The sequence below is a fragment of the Callorhinchus milii genome, unplaced genomic scaffold (assembly GCF_018977255.1).
Source record: "Callorhinchus milii isolate IMCB2004 unplaced genomic scaffold, IMCB_Cmil_1.0 Scaffold2, whole genome shotgun sequence".
NCBI classification, from domain to species: domain Eukaryota; kingdom Metazoa; phylum Chordata; class Chondrichthyes; order Chimaeriformes; family Callorhinchidae; genus Callorhinchus; species Callorhinchus milii.
Genome location: NW_024704743.1, coordinates 12,359,789 through 12,375,016, shown reverse-complemented (window position 1 = coordinate 12,375,016; position 15,228 = coordinate 12,359,789). Strand labels below are relative to the sequence as shown.

The 15,228-nt window shown below is 46.7% G+C and overlaps 1 protein-coding gene across 1 annotated transcript in view; it reads right to left on the bottom strand.

The window, feature by feature from the left end:
- LOC103187036 (5'-AMP-activated protein kinase subunit gamma-2) overlaps positions 1-15,228 on the bottom strand; it is a gene marked incomplete in the record, with an annotated part of 170,814 nt that overhangs the window by 121,396 nt on the left and 34,190 nt on the right.

Genomic DNA, 15,228 nt, shown 5'->3' with positions numbered 1-15,228 from the left:
GGGGCAATATTTCCCCCTTGGAAACAGTAAGCGCATTATAAAGATTTCAATTCATTGGACTAACTGAATCAGGGCAGGCGATGCTAAAGACTTGAAAGCTTTTGTGAAGACTCGCAATACTCTCACAGTCCCAAAAAGCTGTAGAGGCCAAATCAATAGGGATATTTACAGGAGAGGCACACAGAGAGCTGAATTGTAGCACTACATGCTCAGCAATCCACTTGTTAAATATTTAACATTATTCAGCTTTATATTATATCAAAATCGAGATTTTAATAATAATAATTCTTGCATTTGATATACAACAGCAATAACAAAATTACATTTGTATAGCACTTTTCATGTCGGGAGGACTTCCCAAGATGCTGGACAGACAGAGTTTCGGACCCGAGCTGGGAGTCGGGGTCAGGGAGGGTAGGGGAGGAAGCAGAGAGATCGAAAGCATGGTCAAAGAGGAGGGTCTTGAGATGGGTCTTGAAGGAGGCAAGGGAGGGGGCAAGGTGGAGAGACTGTGGGATGGAGTTCCAGAGGGTGGGGGCAGTGTGGCTAAAGGCCCGCCCGCCAATGGTGGGGCGAGCGAGGCGGGGGACGTGAAGCAGGCTGGAGCCTGCTGAGCGGAGGGAGCGAGCAGGATGGTAGGGGGTTAGGAGATCACAGAGTTAGGGAGGAGCAAGACGATGGAGGGCTTTGAAGGTGAGGACCAAGATCTTGAACTGTATCTTCTGTGTGACAGTCAGTGGGAAGCCAGTGGAGTCGGGCGAGGATGGGGGTGATAGGGTCACGTAGCCTGGTGCGGGAGAGAACACGGGCTGCAGAGTTCTGGACGATCTATGGAGGGAGGACTTGGGGAGGCCGACAAGCAATCAGTTTGCATAGTCGAGCTTCGATGTCATGAAAGCACGTATGAGGGTTTCGGCGGCCAGCGGGGTGAGACAGTAGCAGAGCCGGGCGATGTTGCAGAGGTGAGGGAAGGCAAAGTGGGTCATGGCGCAGACGTGGGGTAGAAAGGATAGCTTTCAAGTCAAAGAAGACCCCAGGATCCGGACTGGCTTAGCAAGGTGGAGTGTGCAACCATGGATGGTGATGCTGTCAGCGCCTGAGGTGAGGAGGCGCTGACGGGAGCCAATCAGGAGAGCCTCGGTCTTGTTGATGTTCAACTGAAGAAAGTTAGTTCTCATCCAGGACTTGATGTCCGACAGACATTCTGTCAGGACAGCAGTGGTTCTGGAGTCAAGTATGGAGACAGAGCGGTATAGTTGGGTGTCATCCGCATACATGTGGAAGTTGACCCCCATGTCTGCGGATGATATCACCAAGAGGGAGCATTGAATTACTGAATTCAATAATTATTAATAATTATTAAGTATTGAAGAGGAGGGGACCAACAACAGAGCTCTGAGGAATGTCGCACGAGACGGTGTGGGGGCTAGAGGAAAAACGGTTTGTGGAGATGAAGTGGAGGTGGTGTGAGAGATACAATCTGAACCAGTCAAGGACAGAGCCATGAAGGTTGACGTGAGAGGAGAGGCGGTGGATGAAGATAGAGTGGTCAACCGTGTCGAAGGCAGCAGAAAGATCAAGGATGATGAGGAGGCAGAGGGAGCCCTGGTAACAGGTGGACAGACGTCATTTGTCACTTTGACCAGGGCAGTTTCTGTGCTGTTGAAACTCGATTGGAGGGGTTTGTGAAGGGAGTGGTGGGAGAGGAAGGAGCGAAGCAACAACTCGTTCCAGAGTCTTGGAGAGGAAAGGGAGGTTGGAGATGGGGAAGTAGTTTGGGAGCAGAGAGGGGTCCAAGGAGGGTTTTTTAAGGATAGGAATGATGACTGCAGTTTTTAATGGGGTGGGAACAGTACCAATGAACAGGGAGAGGTTCATGATGTCTGTGAGTAGAGGGGCAAGGAGGTGGAGCTCGGAGGTAAGGAGAGGGGTGGAGATTGGGTCGAGAGAGCAGGTGGTTGGTTTCATGCGGGTTATAGGGGTGATGAGAGAGGAGGGGGAGACAGGTTCGAAGGTAGGGATGGGTAGGGGCCGGGGTGGGAGGGGGAGATGGGGAGGGGGTAGCAGATGAAGGGCAGAGGCAGCTGAGCGGATTTCCTCTTGCCAATACTTTGGATGCGAGGAAGTCCAGCATCGCCTCACAGTTGGCATTGGAGGTGAGGATGGGTGAGGCGTGAGAGGGAAGGCGGATGGGTCAGTTCGTGATGGAGAAGAGGAGCCTGGATTGTCTTGGAGTAGAACGACGATTTAGCGGAAGTGACGGCGGAGCAGTAGGATTTTGATAAGGTCCAGCCAGATCTGCCAATGGACCATTAAGTTTGATTTAAGCCAGGTGCGCTCAGCAGCACGAACCTGTTTTAAGGGAGAGCCTTATCACGTCATTGAGATGTCTCAAAGCACTTCATAGGATACTGTAAAGTGTAGCGAATGTGTATTTTGTGGGTGAAGGCGGAAGCCAATTTTCGCACAGCAACGTCCCACGGGGAGTGAGCGACAATCTTATTTGGGGGATTGTCGGTCAGGACAATGGGAGAGAGAAACTCCCTTCTCTTTTCGAATAGTGCCATTGGATCTTTAACATCCACCTGAACAGGCTGACTGAACCTCGGGTTAATGTTTCATTGGAAGGACGATTGATTCACCCAACATGTGAAACCAACCTTCACAGGATGTGGAGTGACAAGCCAGCAGCAGTTTCCTTATTTGCCAATAAACAACCACTGCGTTCTTGGGTCACAATAAATCACAACACCATAATAATTAATAATAATAATAATCCTTGCATTTAATATAAAGCCTTATCACTTATTTGAGACAATAACAACTTGCATTTATATAATGCCCATCACACGAGGTAGCGTCCCGGAGTGACCGCGTCTGACCTCGAGCCAGGGGGAATAGGAGGGGGGAGGTGACCATAAGCACGATCAAAAAGAAAGGTCTTTAAGCGGGATTTGAAAGTGGGGAGGGACGGGGCAAAGCAGAGGGATTGAGTGAGAGAGACGTCTCACAGTGCATCACAGAATATAATGTGAAGTGAACTGACTGTATGTTTTGAGGCTGACACACCAAAGCACCACTGTGCTGCATTGTTGGAGGTGCCGTCCTTAAACGTTAAACCGAGGTCCAGTCTACCAGTTCAGGTGGAAGTTAAAGATCCCATGGTGCGACTCAAAAAGAGTAGGGAGATTCTCCCAGTGTGCTGGCCAACAATCCCCCAGATAAAATTTGTCATTTACTTCATGGCTGTTTGAGGGACGGACGTTGTTAAGTATAAATTAGCTGCTGGGCTTTGCCCACAAAATACAATCATAGCACTTTACAGTAAATCCTGTGAAGCACTTTTGAGATGTCCTCCTGATGTGGAAGGAGCTGTATCAAATGCTAGATGATTATTATTACTAGATAAGAGAAGATTAATGGTAACCATGTAATCTACTGTAGTTGTCCAGCAGGGGTCACCCTATATGCATTAGTCCTTTGTCTAATAAGAGTTGCAGACACATTAAGAACTACAAGTCTATTGCCTGCATCAATAAGCGATTGTCTCAGTGGGAGTAAAGTTGATGTTTTTCTTCACAAAAGTCACACAAGTATTGAAGTGTGCCTGAAAACTTCAGTGCAATGCTGGGGAGAGGGGGGAAGTCCCCTCATTGTCGGCGGTGCTGCCTGTAGATGTCAGCCTGGCCAGTGGCGGCACTCTCCAGCCAGTGGCAGCAGAAAGCCTGAAGGCCTGACCGCTGATAGTGGAGAAGGCAGGTGGAGGCCATGGAGCAGGCCAGGGCCTGCAGACAGACAGGTTGGTGTTTAACGGGTCGCAGAGGTAGGCAGGAGCAAGACTGTGGTTAGCTTTAAAGGTGAGGACGAGAATTTTAAACTCAATCCTCTGGGGGGTGGGGAGACAATGAAGCCGGGTGAGGATTAGGGTGAACAGCTCATGAAGCTCAGTGCTTGAGAGGACACGGGTCACAGAGTTCTAAATAATCTGCAACTTGTAGGGGGGACAGTTGGGAAGTCCAGCAAACAAGGAGTTAACATAGTCAACTTGGGCGAAATGAAGGCCTCAGCAGCCTAAGGTAAGAGGTAGTGGTGGAGACAGGCAATGTTGCGGAGGTGGGCGAAGGCAGAATAGGTAATGGCATGGATATGGTGGTTTAAAAGACAGTGGAGGGTCAAACAAGACACTAAGGTTCTTACTGGCTTCGTGAAGCATAGAGTGCCATGGATTTACTGTCAGCACCTGAGGTGTGGAGGCACTGACGGGAGCCAAGTAAGGAGGGCCTCAGTCTTCTTGACAATCAACTGTAGGAAATTGGCTCTCAACCAGGACTTGATGTCTGACAGAGAATGTTTAATGATAGACGGAACTTCAGCTTAACGTCTCATTCAAAGGATGATACCTCTGACAATGCAAACTCCCCTCTCCTTTCCCCACAGCTGCATTCCCCACAGCCGCGAAAAATATTCTCAATGGGAACGGTCTCACCACACAGGAAAAAACACATGAAATCATTGCGTTCCTTTCCTAAATATACAAGCTGGCACTGCGGATAACGCTAATAAAATTTGCATTCACAACTCATTCAGTGAAAATAATATCTTTGGCTCAGTTGGTAGCACTCTTGGTCACTCTCGGTCACAAAGCTGTAGGTTCAAACCCCTACACTTTATCAGGTCAACAAAATGCTTCACAGGATTCACTGTAAAGTGTAGTAACTGTGTATTTTGTAGAGCAATAAAATTGCTCATTCACTTCATGGCTGTTTGTGGGGCATTGCTGTGTGCAAATTGGCTGCCGCGTTCGCCTACAAAGCATACAGTCACCACACTTCACAGTAAATCCGACAAAGCGCTTTGAGGCCTCCTGACCTGAAAGGTGTTGTATCGAATGTGAGGATTATTTATTATTTTATCAGCAAAAGGTACAACTTCAGCTTCCAGATAAAAAAACACATTGATGTTTCGGAATTGGAACACAGGGCTGAAAACTATGTAGTTTATTCATTGGTGGGCTCCACAAAGCAAGCAAACATCCGCTCACAGTCTCACCACTCATGCTTGGACCCTGCCTTAGTTATTTATGTGAGGTGACACACAACGATGTACGGTCAAAGCCAATTGAACCAGGCCCAAGTTAAATACTAGCTCCCGACATTGCAGGCAAGAGGTTCAAAGCAAACCACATGCCAGCAGAGAAACCCGCAGCTCATGTCAAAGTCAATAAAGGCAACTGTGTTAACTGATGCACTGCCAGGGCAGACGACGATTATTCAGACCATAAGGATAATAATAATGGCATTGATAAGCGCTTTGAGACGTCGTCCTCTGAGTATTTCACTTGGGGAGGGCATCTCAAAGCGCTTCACAGGTTCTGCTGTAAATTGTAGTGAATTCACTTTACAGTATAGTCTGTGAAGCGCTTTGAGACGTCTCAAAGACCTGATAAGGTGTTATATCCAATCCAAGGATTATTATAATTATTATTATAACAAAGGAATTGCTAGATGAAGAAAGACCAAGGTGCATCTAGTTTGCCTTCTACCATTCTGGTAGTCGCATTCTACAATAATGGGGATGTTGATAGCAATTAATTCTGTATGGGTTAGTTAGTCAATGTCCTACAAAAAGCTGTGAAGTCAATGACCAATTTTATCCTGGAGATTGTTGACCAGGAAAGAAACTTCCTCCTCTTTTCAAATATTGCCACAGGATGTTTGAAGTCCACCTGGACAGGCACAGGCAGGACCTCGATTTAATATCTCATCTGAAGAACAGCAGCTCCGACAATGCAGCCCCCTCCCCCAACTCCCAAAGTTTTGGGGTGCAGTGGCTAAAAGCACAGCCGCCGATGGTGGAACGGAGGATTCGGGGGACGCGGAGGAGGCCAGACCCAGTAGAGCGGAGGCAGCGGGTACTGCTGTGGGGAGAGAGGAGGTTGGAGAAGGTTGTGCCAAGGAATGGAGGGATTTGCAACAACAACAAATTTGTATAGCGTCTTTCACGTCGGGAGGACGTCCCAAGGCGCTGGACAGACAGAGTTACAGACCTGAGCTGGGGGTCAAGGTGGGGGAGGGGGGAGGGCAGGGGGGGAAGCAGGGAGATCAAAAGCATGTCGAAGAGGAGGGTCTTGAGGTGGGTCTTAAAGGTGGCAAGGCAGGGAGGGAGAGGAAGGCGAGGTTGGAGATGGGGTGGTAGTTAGGGAGTAGAGAAAGGTCCAGGGAGGGATTTTTAAGGATAGGAATGATGATAGCGTTTTTTAAAGGGGTGGGAACAGTACCAGAGGACAGGGAGAGGTTTACAATGTCAGTGAGTAGAGGGGCAAGGAGGTGAAGCTGGGAGGTGAGGAGTGGGGTAGGGATAGGGTTGAGGGACCAGGTGGTGGGTTTCATCTGGGTTATGGTGGTGATGAGAGAGGAGGCGGAGACAAGTTCAAAGGTGTGGAGGGAGGATGGGCAGGGGCCGGGATGGGAGGGTGGGAGGAGGAGATGGGGAGCGGATAGCAGATGCAGTGACAGAGGCAATCTGCTGAGCGGATTCCCTTGACTTTGGATTTGAGAAAGTCCAGCATCGCCTTGCAGTTGGCATTTGAGGTGAGGATGGGTGAGGTGTGAGAAAGTGGGTGGAGGAGTCGGTTCGTGATTTAAACACTAGACTGAGCATCTTGAAGTCGATCCACTCTGTGACAGGGAGCCAGTGGAATTTGCCAAGGACTGGAGTAATTGGTTACAAAGTTTGGTGCGGGTGAGAATGGGGGCAGCGGAGTTTTGAATGAGCTGGATTTTATGAATAGTTGAAGAGGGGAGACTGGCGAGGAGGGCGTTAGAGTATGTCCAGCCGAGAGGTGATAAAGGCATGGACAAGGTATTTTGGCAGGTTTTAGGGTGAGATATTGTCAGAGACAGGCAATAATGGATCATCACCCACTCCTTTTCCATCAGATTGCCAACAAATTCCACCCTGATGTTAAAGCCACAGCAAAAGAAGGGAAGAAAATGCTGTGCAGTGGAAACTTGTTAACAGGATCACTAACTAGATAGGAAACTTGAACACATTAGCAGATTGATAGTGAGGGTACTACCCACTGAGGCTGGCTGACAACAGTACTAGTACTGACTGCAAACTCACCTACAAATCACTTCATGCCCTAGCACCTCCGTACCTCTCCAACTTGCTCACACCCCACTCCTCTACCCATTCTCTACATTCAACCAGCCTGGGCCTTCTGTGTATAACCTTGACCTCTCCACTCCACCATCAGCAACTGTGCCTTCAGCCACTACATCCCGGAAACCTGGAACTCCCTGTCACAATTTCTCTGGCTTGCTCCCTCTTTACCCGTCTTCAGATCGCACCTGAAGACTTTCCACTTCAACCGTTCCTATGGTCAGTTACCTTTTCTCCCTGGCTCGGTGTCAAATTATGCCATTGTTCAGTGCTCCCAAGATGCTACCCTGCGTGAAGGATGCTGTATAAATGGATGTAGTTGGGTCTTATATCTCAAAGGGTAGTCACAGTTGAGTTCCTTCACTGTATTATATATTTAAGCTTCACTTCTGATTTTAATCAGATTTTTAAAAAATGGTATTTGTAAAGTTTTCTGATTCTATCAAAATTGAGGAAAAAGTATTCCCATTATCAAATGCATAGTTGTTACAGTTTTTAAAATCTGTTTGAAGTATAAAAATGGCTGAGTTTGGGGTCATAAGGTCACTGCAGATGTGGCTTGAAGCACACATTTTGTTTTGGTCAGCCAGGTGTCGGACACATGTGGAAACCCATCATCATGTTTAAAGAGCATCTAAACCAAACTGAGAATTCCATGCATCCCAAAGATTCTGGAAAGTATTAGGCACAGGTTGGTAAGAGCAAGGCTAAAACCATATAGCTTGCCATTACTTTCACTGTCTGACAAGCTTTTCCGCTGTTTGTCCAGCTAGGAGCACCCTACTCATTAGGGCGCTGTCTTCCAGGGTTAACAGGAGCTGCCCCATGGACTGGTCTGCCCTTACAGGTCCTGCCAAAGAGCCAGGCTGGCTGTGCCCAAATCAGGACTTTAAACTCATATCGTCCAGGCTGACGATATGAGCTTAAAGCAGTACTGGGGGAGTGCTGCATTATCAGAGGTGCCGTCCTTCGGATGAGGCATTAAGCTAAGGTCCTGTCTGCTGGTTCAGGTGGACGTTACAGATCCCAGTGTCCTGGCCAACAATTCCCCTAGGTTAAAAAAAAAGGTAATGTCATTGTGGGCAAATTGACCACCACATTGGCCCACAAAACACACACTTTGCTTTATAGTATGTCTTGTGAAGCGCTTTGAGCCGTCCTTTGACATGAAAGGCGCTGTATCAAATGTAAGGATTGTTATTATAGCAGCATCCTGACTCATCCAGAAATGCAAAGGCTGCCTGTGCACAAGAGGACATGTTGTGTCTGACAAAGAAACAAAATTCTGTTCCTCCAACTTCATCAGGAACAACTAACCCAAACACAATGCACCCGCTCCCATTGCTCCCTGGCCTTGTTCCCACAACAGAACACTGAGTCCTCCACAGAAACACATCAACAAGAAAAGAAGCATAGAGCCGCTTCCAGTCAGATTAGCAAACAAAAATATTCCCAGTATCAGCAACAAGCAACAGCAACAACTTCCATTTATATAGCGCTCTCCAAGCCGGGCGGCGTCTCAGACGCGTAACAATGGTGGATCCCAATGCCGAGCCAGGGGGTGGGGAAGGTGACCATAGGCACAATTGTAGAGGAAGGTCTTCAGACGCATCCTGAAAATGAGGAAAGATGCAGCAAGGCGAATGGATTGAGGGAGGGAGTTCCACAGGTTCAGGACATAATGGCTGTAGACACAGTGGCCGATGGTGGAGTGGAGGATTCGAGGGACAAGGAGGAGGCCGGAGTCAGTAGAGCGGAGGCAGCGGGTAGTTCTGTGAGGAGTTAGGGGGGTGCCAAGGTGGCAAGGGATTTAAACACTAGAGTGAGGATCTTGAAGTCGATCCACTCTGTGACAGGGAGCCAATGAAGTTTGGTAAGGACTGGGGTAATCGGGGTACAGAGTTTAGTGCAGGTGAGAATGCGGGCGGCGGAGATTTGGATGAATTGAATTTTGTGAATAGTGGAGGAGGGGAGACCAAAGAGGAGGGCAATTGAGTAGTCCAACCAAGAGGTGATGAAGGCGTGGACAAGGGTTTTGGCAGCTTGTGGAGGGAAGTGTTGTCGAAGACAGGAAACATGGTGGAAGTGGAGGAAAATTACTTGGTTAGAAACCAGATGTGAGAGAGGAAGGATAACTGGGGAATGAACCTGACGCCTAAGTTGCACACAGGTTCAGAGAGTTTTAAGGACAGATCGAGTAGGTTGAGGAGGTCTGAACCATAGAACAGAAGACATCGACAGGAGCCAAAGAGTATGGCTTCAGCCTTATTGACATTTAACTGCAAGAAATTTGCGATCATCCAGGCCTTGATGTCTGCCAGACAAGATAACAGAATATCAGAGGACTGGGGGTCGCAGCTGGAGGAGGACAAGTAGAGTTGAATGTCATCCGCATACATGTGGAAGTTAACCCCGTGTCTGTGGATGACATCACCGACGGGGAGCATATAGATGAGGATGAGAAGGGGACCAACAATGGAAGCGAGAAGAACACTCATTTGCGGAAATGTAGTGCTGGCGGTTTGTAAGGTAGGACTCGAACCAAGCGAGTGCGGTCCCACTGAGGTGGATAATGGAGGAAAGGTGGAGGAAGATGGCGTGATCGACTCTGTCGAACACGGCGGAAAGGTCCAGGAGGGCGAGGAGGCAGAGGAAGCCCTGGTCACAGATAGAGAGGACATTGTTTGTGACTTTGACGAGCTCTGTCTCTGTACTGTGGACAGGGTGGAAACCGAACTGGAAAGGTTCGAGTAGGGAGTGGAGTGAGAAGTGTGGGCAAAGTTGATTGGCAACAACGCATTCCAAAGCTTGAGATAGGGCGGTAGTGCATGAGTTTGGAGTGATCGAGGGTAGCTTTTTTTAAGGAGGGGGGTGATGACGGTGGTTTTGATGGGGAGTGGGACTGATCCTGAGGAAAGGGACTGATTAATGATGTCTGCTGGCAGTGGGCACAGGAGGGGGAGTAGATTGATCAGCAGTTGGGTGTGGAGGGGTTCGAGGCAGCAGGTGGTGGGAGAGATGGGGCAAAGGAATGTAGGATGGGGGCTATGGTAGGAGCTGAGGGGGGGGGTGTGTGTGAAGGAGACGGAATGGGGGGGCTGGGTCGTAGGGGATGAGGTTGCCAGGCGGATGTTTTCTATTTTAGAGATAAGGAAGCTTATGATCTCTTCACACTGGAAATAGACGTGATGTTTTCAGACAGGTAACAACAAATTGCATTTATACAGCACGTTTCATACTGGGAAGACATCCCAAATTGCTGGACAGTCGAAGGTTTGCACCTGAGCTGGGGTTTGGATTTAGGAGGAGTGGGCAAATCATGATGTTAGGTAATATAGAGAACGACTGTGGGCAGTGTCCATTCTGTGGAACATTTGGTCAATTGAGAATGGGATTTTATACTCATGGAGAGACTTTTTAAAATTGAAATTTCAGCAAGAAACCCAAAATCACTAATATGCGGTTGGGAAGTTGGACACAGTTAAGACAACGGCTAAAAGGATCCCAATGGCAAGTTCAGTTTGGCTGCCCAGAGTGGGTAAAAAATGGATTTCCAAATTATGGGAACTAAAATATCCTCCCAAATCAGCCATAATCAGCAACCTCTCCCTGCATTCGCTCCTGCTCCACAGACTTGAGGAGTTCCTCCACCCATTTCAGTTCTGCAGCTAATTCATCATAACGGGACTCCAGCTTGGAGTACTCCTCTTCAGGAAGATGTTGGTAGAAAGCATCATGGATTTAACCTCATGCTGGGCCTGGTTTCACAGAGTCTCCATCTTCCACATCTCACTCTTAATCTGCCCCAGGTCTTGGCTGATCCTGTCATTCTCCTCCTTGTACCAGGACTCCTTCTTGTAGATTGAAATGAGGGCGTCAACATCCTCCTTGAAGGATTTCTTGTTTCTCACCAGCTCCTGAATGCTGTCTTCCATGGCACTGATTTCCTCCAGGACTCTCGAGAACTTCTCAAAGTCGATGCTGGTGTTGTTTGGAGGCATGCTCGAGTGGGACTTGATTGGGTATTCTTGCAGACACAACATCGTCAATCTACGCCACTCGGTCTTCTTCCCCTTATCTTCTTTTCTGAAATCCCTTCATGGTCTTCACAAGATCGACTCGGATGATAAAAGCTCTTTGGCTCCAATTTCAACAAGCTGCAGTTTAAATAAGTGTCCTGGCTCCAACCACCATTCCTGGCCACCCTGTTCTGGTTACTGATTACCCTCCAAGGAAAGATAAACTTTCTGGTATGTCTCAAAATTGCTCCTTGCAGCTCTAAATCTGTGGTCTCTTGTTCTACTGTACTGGTTCATCCTATATGCAAATACACACACGGCTGTTTGTGGGACACTGCTGTGTGAAATTGCGGCCGCAAAATACACAGTCAAACCACAGTATAAGATCGCCACTGAGTCATCTTGTCATAAGCCTGAATCACCTCCAGGTCCATTTACCTGCCCATACCTGATACTGACTCTAGTTTACTGCTGCCTTCTCTCTCCCCGAATCTCACCATTCGTGGTTTAGTCTTCCCGCTGCTTGTTCGGTTAGGACCATCATACCCGATAGGGTTTTGGCTTGCAAGGTTAACGGGAGCTTAGTGGGAAGATTCTCTGCTCCAGTCCCTCAAACAGCATAGGACACAGTGAGACTCAAATCAATAATAATGATTCTTGCATTTGATATATAATAATAATAATAATAATAATAATAATAATAATAATCCTTGCATTTGATATAGCGCTTTTCACGTCGGGAGGACGTCCCAAAGCGCTTCACAGAATAGACTGTAAAGTGAATTGACTGTATATTTGTGGGCGAACGCGGCAGCCAATTGCGCACAGCAATGTCCCACAAACTGTCAGGGATTGAAAATGACCAATTTATTATTGTTTTTGTTTTGGAGGGATTATTATTAGGCTCTGTGTGGAGTAAGGAAACTTGCCCAAGGTTTCGCCCTGCCTGGAATTGAACTCAGGTCTCTCGCTTGCAAAGCGAGTGCTCTAACCACTGAGCTACAGGACTCAGTATAGCACTTTATCAAGTCGTTGAGATGTCTGAAAGTGCTTCACAAGACACACTGTAAAGTGAATTGGCTGTGTATTTAGTGGGCGAAACGCAGCAGCCTGTTGCATACAGCAGTGTCCCACAGACATTGAATAATAATAATGACACTCAATACAGAGGACAAGACCCGCAGAACACAGCAAAGTTTGTTTACAAAACAGTAATAATCTCTTCAAAACAAATAAATAATAAAAAATAATTTGGTAATTTATTCCACAACTGTTTGTGGGACATTGCTATACGCAGGCTGCTGCGTTTCGCCCATAATTTGGTCTATAATTATCTTTCAATTTTCCTTCTCTCTTCCCCCACCCCCACTACAACAGCCAATACAAAGTGTCCCTTGCTTTCCAGACAAAAAGGTGGAAACAAAAATCCTTTTTGCAAAAATCGGAAAATAAACCCTGGGCTTGCTGTAAAGTCAACAGAGACTTTATTTTTATTTGCGAGTGAGAAGATTATGCACGCTAACAGGATTCTCCCAGATCAACATCCTATTTCTGTCCCTGGCTGTGTAGAAACATTGCGAAACGTTAGGCAAGTTTCCTTACTCCACACGCCTCTGTTTACCTAGCAGTAAGTAGGAACCCAGTTGTTAATCGACTGGCAGATCGCTTTTCAGGAGTAATAATCCCTTAAACAAAAAACATTTAGTTACTCAATCCACGCCTGTTTGTGGGACACTGCTGTGATCAATTGACTGCCACGTTTCATCCACAAAATATACAAGCAATTCACTTTCAGTATATTCTGTGAAATGCTTTGAAACATCTCGAACACGTGATAAGGCGCTATATCAAATGCCAGGATTATTATTATATATTATTAATCTCAGGCAGGATTTCAGAACCGTTGTTAAATCATCAAGAAATTGGAATAAAGATTGAACAAGAATGATAACAAGGTCAGGGACTTTGAGCTCGCACTGTCTATGCTGATACCCCACTGTAGTGCTGGGGGAGCGCTGCATTATCAGAGGCAACAACAACAACTTGCATTTATATAGCGACCATCACACGGGGTAGCACTCATGGCACTTTAAAGGCAGACAAATTGCCATTAAAAGATCCCAGGACAATATTCCAAAAGCGAAGGGTCAATGAACCTCCCCCCATAAAAATTGCCTGCCGCGTTCACTTACAGTCACTACACTATAAAGAAAACTCTGTGAGGAGTTTTGAGACAGTTTGACAGTAATAAAGCACTGCATCAAATGCAAGGATTATTCTGATCAACTCTATAAATATGACTGTCCATTTCTCACAGCCAATTTCTAACCTTTCCTTTACCTAGAGTAAAATCCCTCTCTCTTTCTTGCCAATGATTGTGGACAACCACTGACCTCTCAATGATTTGGCTGATTCGGCCAGTTTGGTTCTGTTAGCACTCTCACATCATACAATTACTTTGAGCGCATAGTCCAGGTTTACGTTCCAGTGCAGTGTTGGGGGTGCGCTACATTGTCGGATGTGCCGTCCTTCAGATGAAATGTTGAACAGTCCCATCAGCATGCTCAGGTACAGGTTAAAGATCCCATGGCACTATTTATAATAATAACAATAATAATAACAACAATAATAATAATCCTTCCATTTGAAATAGTGCCTTTCACATCGGGAGGATGTAAAACAATTTACTGTAAAGAGTCATGACTGTATTTTGTAGGTGTATTTCCAAGGAAGGGAAATTATTCCCAGTGTCCTGGCCAACAATCCCCTGAATAAAATTGTTAGTTCACTTCATGGCTGCTTGTGGGAGATTGTTGTGGGCAATTTGGCTGCGCGTGCGCCCTACAAAAAAACAGTCACTACACTTCACATTGAATCCCGTGAAGAGCTTTGAGACATCCTCCCGACATGAAAGGCACTACATCAAATGCAAGGATTATTATAATACTGTTGTCAGCGGGAGTGTAATCTGACAGCACATTAATCTGTGACCTATTAAAAGGGGAATTTTGTAAAATCTGATCATGGACTTTAAACTCCTTTAGAGTTATTAGAGGATGGAACAAATTGCATTTATAGCTGAAAACATGCTGTTGAGAGAGTTTCAATATCAGTGGACAAACCTTTGAATGGGATTACAAGTATCATAAATAAAATCTGGATTTATCTTGGAGTCCTGTAGCTCAGTGGTTAGAGCACTCGCTTTGCAAGCGAGAGACCTGAGTTCAATTCCAGGCAGAGGGCGAAACCTTGGGCAAGTTTCCTACTCCACACAGAGCCTAATAATAATCCCTCCAAAACCAAAAACAATAATACATTGGTCATTTTCAATCCATGACTGTTTGTGGGAAATTACTGTGCGCAATTGGCTGCCGCGTTCGCCCACAAATATACACTCAATTCACTTTACAGTATATTCTGTGAAGCGCTTTGGGACGTCCTCCCGACGTTAAAAGAGCTATATCAAATGCAAGGATTATTATTATTATTTATTAAACTACCATCAGGATGTCAGCCTGTCTCAGTGGGTATCACTCTCGCTTCTGAGCTAGAAGGTTGCAGGTTTAAGCCCATGTTGGGGTTTTCAGCTCACAAGATATAGGCTGACACTCCAGTGCAGTGCTGGGGAGCATGTTGCATTGCCAGAGGTGCCGCCTTTCCTACGCCTGTGCCTGTTTAATGTAGAGTCGCCTAGATTGCGCACTGGTTCACTGAGTCTGAGGGGGAGCCCAGGGAAGTTCAGGAGGTTAGATCCGCAGAAGTGAAGACGTTGATGGGAGCCAAGGAGTATGGCTTCCATCTTGTCCATACTCAGCTGCAGGAAGTTTACACTCATTCAGACCTTGATGTTTGCCAGACAAGCTGATAGAACATCAGTGGACCTGGAGTTGGTATTGGAGAAAGCAAACATGTGGAAGTTTACCCCGTGTCTGCGGATGACATCACCCAGAGGGAGCATATAGCTAAAGAAAAGAAGAGGGCCAAGGATGGAGGCCTAAGGTACCCCACAAGAGGAGAAACCATTTGCTGAGATGAAATGGAGGCG